The sequence below is a fragment of the Rutidosis leptorrhynchoides genome, chromosome 11, assembly GCF_046630445.1.
Source record: "Rutidosis leptorrhynchoides isolate AG116_Rl617_1_P2 chromosome 11, CSIRO_AGI_Rlap_v1, whole genome shotgun sequence".
In the NCBI taxonomy this organism is placed as follows: Eukaryota; Viridiplantae; Streptophyta; class Magnoliopsida; order Asterales; family Asteraceae; genus Rutidosis; species Rutidosis leptorrhynchoides.
In genome coordinates this window covers 151,709,200-151,715,870 of record NC_092343.1, presented here as the reverse complement: position 1 = coordinate 151,715,870, position 6,671 = coordinate 151,709,200, and positions in this window count along the sequence as shown.

The following is a 6,671-nucleotide window of genomic DNA, read 5'->3' as shown; positions in this document are numbered from 1 at the left end:
CGATTTTCAAAACCGTGCATCAAAATCTTCCCATTAGTATAGAACATCGAACCAAAAATTGGCATACTCTGATCTGTCGTACGCAACCTGCTCAAATCCACATTCAAATTTCTCGCAAACATAGTAATATAATGGCACCCAAGAGCTTCTTTCCCGGAGCCGTATCGCTTGCACATTTGCTCAAGTAAGTAGCTATAGAACCAACAATGTCAGTATGCTTCCCCCTCTTGATTTGATCCATGTACCACAAATCCTTATTATTTGGTTTCTCATTCCCATTTACCCACGCATTAAAAGTACAAGCCACCAACCTTTGCAACAACCGATCGAATGGTAATTTAATTTCCTCATAGCTTACTCTTCCTGCATGAAAAATTTCACCTCCAGTCAATCTACCCCAAAAAGCAATAGTGTTAAAAGGCTCCTGCTTGTAAAATTCAGTCCTAATCAAATAATTCGGAAGTCGGATATTATTCAATTCTGGATACAAATCTAAAGCTCAAACAATTTGAGACCGACTCATTGCTTGATTTTGGCCACCCAAACGAAACTACATAAAATTACGCTCATTCGGATCCCGGGTATTAGTAACCACCAAAGAAGAGAAAAACTCCTTGCATAACAACGGATAAATATCATCATGAAGCGAAAACACCCTCTCCCACGGGCGGAGAATAGTGTTGTTATAAGACAACATTAGCATAGAATCAAACTCTCGACGAACTTGAGCTTCCTCAAGAAAGCTCCAATTAAAGTACCAAGTGAAACCAATAACCCGGTCATTTATCCTTGCAAACTCAGTCGGGTACTCATTCCCGACGTACTCAATCAAATCCCGCAGATCCTCTTGCAGTACTTGTGCGTCTGCTGAAGCACTTGGTGCGGTTCTAGTACGCTTTGCTTGACTCTGCATTCACAATTTAACCACAAAACAACCACAAAAACTCAAAAATTAGTGTTAGCTAAATTTAAATTCGCAAACATCCTCTTTTACTCATTTTCCTTTTCTAATTAAACATCACATAAGAGCATGTCTCAAAATAACACTATCCTTCGCAACCAACTAAACAATCATGCCATGTTACATGAAAAGCTAGAATCAAAGTATCAATAAAATTCAATCTCCAAACACACTAGGCTTAACAATTCATGTACAAAAACTTGAACTAACTCAAAATAATCTTTGAAAACACTACAACGCATGAAAAGCTCCAAACACGCGCAAACATACTCAAAATTATTAACTTAATTAACAATCCAACTCAAAACATCAAAAACCAAGTAACTTCTCACTTGACCCGCCCAAATTACCCCACACTATCATGAACTACCTTCATTAACCTTCTCACACACAAAACCCCAAATTAAAACTTCAAATTCGGATTTAATCTCATAGCAAACCCTAGCATCAATAATATGCACTAATCACATGTAAACAACATACAAACAAGCATATTAGGCATTATTCACACTAATCATGTGAATCATTAAGCATTTAACGAAGTAGGGTTAACCCCACACTTGACTTTCAATTAATCATCAATTAAAGCATAACTAACAAAAGTAGAGATGAAATTAAGTGCAAGAGTAAGAGAAACGGACCCTAGGAGGCATGATTCACTAGTAATTTGAGAGAAAATCACACAACGAATTTTGAGAATTGAAGAACCCTAGCTTTGAGATGCGTTTGTGTGTGTTAAAGTGGGTGTAAAATGGTATAAAATAGCCTTAAAAACCCCAAAAAATCGACTGAACCCATTTAAAATTCGGGTTATAACAATTGGGTTCGGGTCATAAAAGCAGCGACGGGGACTGGTGAGCAGCAATGCGCGGCGCGCACAAACCCGGGCAGCGCGCTTTATAATGTATTCGAAATGCGCGGTGCGCGTAGTGATGCGCGGCGCGCGATATAACGTGAAATGAAGCCAGAGAATTTACAAAAACTACCAGCTATTTTTCTTCACAAGTGCGCGGTGCGCACGTATATGCGCGACGCGCAGACCTCCAGAAACGAATTTCTTCGCCCTTTTATTTTTTTTAGACTTAACTCATTTTTACTCATCCTTAACGAACTAAAACACTAATGCTGATCATATTGTACCTGTTTCAAGCATGAAAAATAGAAAACAAAAATAATATACAAACTCTACAACAAAGATTACCACCAAGACTATCACGCGTCGTTAGAGGTAAAGATAAGTTTAATCTCACCATCCACCTCTTGTGGTCCATCGACATAATGTTTTATCCGATGACCGTTAACCTTAAACTCTTCCCCCTTCGAGTTAACCAAATCAACCGCCCCATGGGAAAACACCTTACGAATAATAAATGGTCCCGACCACTTAGACTTCAACTTTTCGAGAAACAAATGGAACCGTGAATTGAAAAGAAGCACACGATCCCCCTCCTTAAATTCCTTACGATCTTTTAAACGACTATCGTGCCACTTCTTCGTCCTCTCCTTACTAATCAACGAATTTTCATAAGCATCGAGCCTCAATTAATCTAGCTCATTTAATTGGCTCAAACGAAGGTGTCCCGCCTCCTTAAGATCAAGATTGCTCATTTTGAGAGCCCAAAATGCTTTGTGTTCAATCTCCACCGGAAGATGACATGCTTTACCATAAAGTAACCGAAAAGGAGTGGTTCCGGTTGGCGTTTTATACGCCGTTCTAAATGCCCATAAGGCATCATCAAGCTTAAACGACCACTCCTTAGGATTAGAGCCAATTGTTTTTTCAAGAATCCTCTTTAAAGCTCGGTTGGTGTTTTCTACTTGCCCATTGGTTTGAGGATGGTAGGATGTCGAGACTTTATGGGTCACCCCATATCGTTTCAACACCTTTTCAAGTTGGGCGTTACAAAATTGAGTTCCCCGATCACTTATCAAAGCTTTCGGGGCACCAAATCGAGAAAAGAGTTGTTTAAGGAACGAAACTACAACCCGTGTATCATTAGTGGGCAAAGCTTGCGCTTCGACCCATTTCGAACCATAATCGATGGCAACGAGAATGTAGAGCTTATTATTGGATTTCGGAAACGGGCCCATGAAGTCAATCCCCTATATATCAAAAACCTCGCAAACTTGGATGACATTTTGGGGCATCTCATCTCGTTGGGTGATTTGACCCTCTCATTGACACGAATCGCACAATTGGCAAATTCGGTGGGCATCCTTGAAGATAGTAGGCCAATAAAAACCATCCTCAAAGACTTTTCACCCAGTAACTTGGGGACCATAATGCCCACCCGTCGGTCCATGAGGACATTGGACAAGAATGCGCTCGCATTCATCTCCGGAAACACATCGGCGGATCATTCCATCGGAACACCACCTAAAGAGATAAGGGTCCTCCCAAAAATAATACTTAAGGTCACTAAAGAATTTCTTACATTTATGATGTGACCAACCTTTTTCTAAGAACCCCCCAACCAAGTAATTAGCAAAATCAACGAACCAAGGGTCTTCACACTCTTCCACCTTCATGAGATATTCATCGGAAAAATCATCATGAATAGTAGTCTCATCGAGAACCTCACGGGAGGGATTCTCAAGACGTGAAAGGTGATCAGCCGCTAAGTTCTCGGCACCCTTTTTATCCCGGATCTCAACATCAAATTCTTGCAAAAGCAAGATCCATCTAAGAAGTCTAGGTTTAGCATCCAGTTTAGCGAAAAGGTACTTAAGAGCAGAATGGTCCGTAAAGACTATAGTCTTAGATAAGACTAAGTAGGACCGGAACTTATCAAACGAAAAGACCACCGTAAGGAGCTCCTTCTCAGTGGTAGTATAATTCAATTACGCTCCTTGTAAGGTCTTGCTTGCATAATAAATGGGTCGGAAATGTTTCTCAACCCTTTGACCCAGAACAGAGCCAACATCAAAGTCAGAAGCGTCGCACATAAACTCGAATGGAAGGGACCAATTCAGAGAAATTATGATGGGTGCATTGATCAGTTTCTCCTTAAGAAGATCAAATGCCTTTTGGCACTCGTCGGAGAAATTCCAAGGCGTGTCCTTTTCATGGAGTTTGTTCATCGGTTAGCAATTTTAGAAAAATCCTTAATGAACCGCCGGTAAAAACTGACGTGCCCGAGAAAACTCCGAACACCCTTAACATCGGTGGGAGGTGGAAGGTTCTTAATAGCTTTTACCTTGGCGGGATCCACCTCAATACCATCCCTAGAAATCTTGTGCCTGAGTACTATGCCCCCTTGCACCATGAAATGGCACTTCTCCCAGTTGAGCACAAGATTAGACTTCTCACACCTTACCAACATCCGCTCTAAATTAAGAAGGCATGAATCGAAAGTGTCACCGAAGACCAAAAAGTCATCCATGAACACCTCCATGCAATCCTCTATCATATCGTGGAATATGGCCATCATGCACCTTTGAAAAATGGCCAGAGCATTACAAAGGCCAAAGGGCATGCGTCGGTATGCGAATGTGTCATACGGGCACGTGAAAGTAGTTTTCTCCTGATCCTCGGGCGAGATAGGAATTTGGAAATAGCCCAAAAAACCATCAAGAAAACAATAAAAGCTGTTTCCCGCTAACCTCTCTAGCATTTGATCCATGAAAGGTAACGGGAAGTGGTCTTTGCGTGTGGTGTCGTTCAACTTCCGATAGTCAATACAAACACGCCACCCCGTGACAGTCCGAGTGGAAATTAACTCGTTTTTATCATTGGTGGTAATAGTCATGCCACCTTTCTTCGGTACACAGTGTACCGGGCTAATCCATGGACTGTTAGAAATCGGGTAAATCAGACCTGCATCAAGGAGCTTAATGATCTCTTTCTTTACGACATCTTGCATGTGCGAGTTCAACCTCCTTTGACGTTGCACCACAGGTTTGGAGTTTTCCTCTATTAGGATTTTGTGGGTGCAATAGGAGGGACTAATACCCTTGATGTCGTAAATTTTCCATGCAATGGCCGGTTTATGGGCCTTGAGCATGGTTACAAGCTCAGTTTTCTGACCTGTAGTAAGAGAAGAAGAAATAATTACCGGGAGCTTAGATTCCTCCTGCAAATAAGCGTATTCCAAATGATCTGGAAGTGGCTTCAATTCTAACTTGGGAGGTTCTTCAATTGAAGACTTGCTCCGGTAATCCGCATCACGTTCGAGTTCCTTGAACTCCTACTCAGTCGGCTCATAGCCGTTTTCCATCAAGGTGGTCAAAATATCCACCTCCTCAACCTGCAACTCTTCATCAATTTCAACCAATGAACATTCTCCTGAACCCTGTAACTCTGGGAATTCCTGCAAAAACTCAGACTGGACATTCACAGTGTTAAGAAAATAACATGTATCATCAGTGTAGGCAGGGTATTTTAAAGCATGGTCGATTGAGAAAGTTGCATGCAAATCATCTATCCTAAGGGTCAACTGTTGGCCATAGACATCAATGATACACCTAGCAGTATTTAAAAATGGCCGACCCAAAATAAGTGGAATCCTCTCATCCACTTCCATATCCAACACCACAAAATCGGCCGGGAAAACCAATGACCCGGTCTTAACTAGCATATTCTCGATAATTCGATGAGGGAATTTAATAGAGCGGTCCGCTAGCTAAATAGCCATACGCGTGGGTTTCAACTCCCCGGGGTCTAGCTTTAAATAAATAGAATAGGGCATTAAATTTATGCAAGCCCCCAAATCTGCCAATGCCCCCATACAATCCAAATTACCCAGTAAACAAGGAATGGTAAAACTCTCAGGATCCTCAAGCTTTTCGAGAAGCTTGTTTGCAACTTGATAATGCTAAAAACGAACATATATTTCATAGCATTATTCCTCAAGAAAGACAAGCTTTTAGTTGTAATTGTCCTATTTACAAGTGATATTCGTTTAAATAATAAAAGGTGAAGACAAAAGACAGATTCGACGAATTGAAGACGCAAATGACCAAAAAGCTCAAAAGTACAAAATACAATCAATGAGGTTCCAATTATTGATAAGAAACGTCTCAAAATTACAAGAGTACAAGATTCAAAACGAAAAGTACAAGATAATAAATTGTACGCAAGGACGTTCGAAAATCCGGAACGGGACCAGAGTCAACTCTCAACGCTCGACACAACGGACTAAAAATTACAAGTCAACTATGCATATGAATATAATATAATATATAATTAATTCTTAAAATTAATATATATATTATATTATATTTAAATAAACGTCGACAGAAGAAAACAACCAAAAGTGGCTCTCCCCAGCTGGCCATGAGATCGCATGGCCTGGAAGGCATAAATCCATGCGATCGCATGAGCCCCTTTTCCAGATCACAGGCCTATAAAAATCGAGCTTTGGTGCACCGTTTTTTCATCCATAATATCAATCTCTCTATCTATATACGTAGTATATATTTATATTTATATTTTAATTTTAATTTTAATTTTAATTCTAATAATAAGGGTATGTTAGCGAATGTTGTAAGGGTGTAAGTCGAAATTCTGTCCGTGTAACGCTACGCTATTTTTAATCATTGTAAGTTATGTTCAACCTTTTTACATTAATGTCTCGTAGCTAAGTTATTATTATGCTTATTTAATCCGAAGTAATCATGATGTTGGGCTAAAAATATTAAAATTGGGTAATTGGGCTTTGTACCATAATTGGGGTTTGGACAAAAGAACGACACTTGTGGAAATTAGACT